A 1,580-nucleotide genomic window follows, 5' to 3' on the forward strand; every position below is an offset into this window, starting at 1 on the left:
AAACTCCAGGAGTTGGTGATGGACAGGGAGGCCTGGCGTGCTGCGATTCATGGGGTCGCAAAGAGTCGGACACGACTGAGCGACTGAACTGAACTGAATAATTAGCAATATTGACGGTCTTTTCATGTGCCTGTTGGTAATCTGGATGTCTTCCTTGGTGAAATATCTATTTAGGTCTTCTGCCCATTTTTTGATTGCATTCTTTTTCTGAAGTTGAGTTGTATGAGATCCATGTATATTTTGGAAATTAATGCTTTGTAGGTTACAGTTTTTGCAAATACTTTCCATATACCATAGATTGTCTATAGTGTATTTATGGATGCCTTTGCTGTGCAAAGAAGTTTGTTTATAAGCTGACTTATTTACTTACATACTTAATGTTAAATTTTTATTGCAGTATAGTTGATGTACAATTTCCTGCTAGTTTCAGGTATTCAGTAAAGGATTGATTACATATATAGGTAGATGCATTCTATTTCAGATTTTTTTCACTTATAGCTTATCACAGAATATTGAGTAGAGGTTCCTGTAATATACAGAAGGTCATTGTTGGTTATCTTTTTCATATATAGTAGTGTGTGTATGTTAATCCCAGGCTACTTTTATCCCTCCACCCAAGCTTTCCCCTTTGGTGACCTTAAGTCTCTAAGTAGATTGTCTGTTTCTGTTTGGTAAACTAGTGCATTTGTATCCTTTATTCCATTTCACTTTGACATGATATCATGGGATATTTGCCTTTTTCATCTGACTGACTTAGAGTGATCATCTCCAGATCCATCCAGGTTGCCATAGGCGGCACAATATCCTTCTTTTTCGTGGCTGAGCAATCGTCCGTCTGTATGTATGTAGTCCACCTTCTTTATCCATCGGTGAACGGACGAGCATTTTGGATGCTTGCATGCCTCGGCTGTTGTAAATAGTGTCGCAGTGGATGTCGGGCTGCATGTATCTTTTTTAAAGACGGGTTTCTCTGAATGTACGCTTAAGAGTGGGATTACTGGATGGTATGGTCATTGATGTTTTAGTTCTTGATGCCATGTCTGTAGCATTTTTTATAGTGGCTGTTAGCAATCTACATTCCATCAGCAGCATAGGAAGGGGTCCCTTTTCCCCATGGCCTCTCCAGCATTTGTTACTTGTAGACTTAGTGCTGACTGCTGTCAGATAACCTGATTGTCGTTTTGCTTTGCGTTTATTTAAGGATTAGGAATGGTGAAGACCTTCTCATGTGTGTGATTACTTTTTAAGGATGCTAAAATTAACTTGAGATTGGCTTTTGAAAGTCATCTCTGATTGGAATTCTCTTACTCTTACCTCCTTCAGGCTATTTTTCAAGCATAGGGCTTACTGAGCGCTCGCAAGGCCATGTGAATACTAACTGTCCTTAAGCACTGGTTTCCAAGTTGTCCTTGGCTCAGATGGTAAAGAATCTGCCTGCAATGCAAGAGACCTGGGTTCGATCCCTGGGTAGGGAAGATCCCTGGGAGAAGAGAATGGCTATCTACTCCAATATTCTTGACTGGAGAATTCCGTGGACAGAGGAGCTTGGTGGGCTACAGTCCATGGGGTCACAGAGAGTA

Source organism: Bison bison, unplaced genomic scaffold, assembly GCF_000754665.1.
Source record: "Bison bison bison isolate TAMUID 2011002044 unplaced genomic scaffold, Bison_UMD1.0 scf7180017864304, whole genome shotgun sequence".
Lineage (NCBI taxonomy): Eukaryota > Metazoa > Chordata > Mammalia > Artiodactyla > Bovidae > Bison > Bison bison.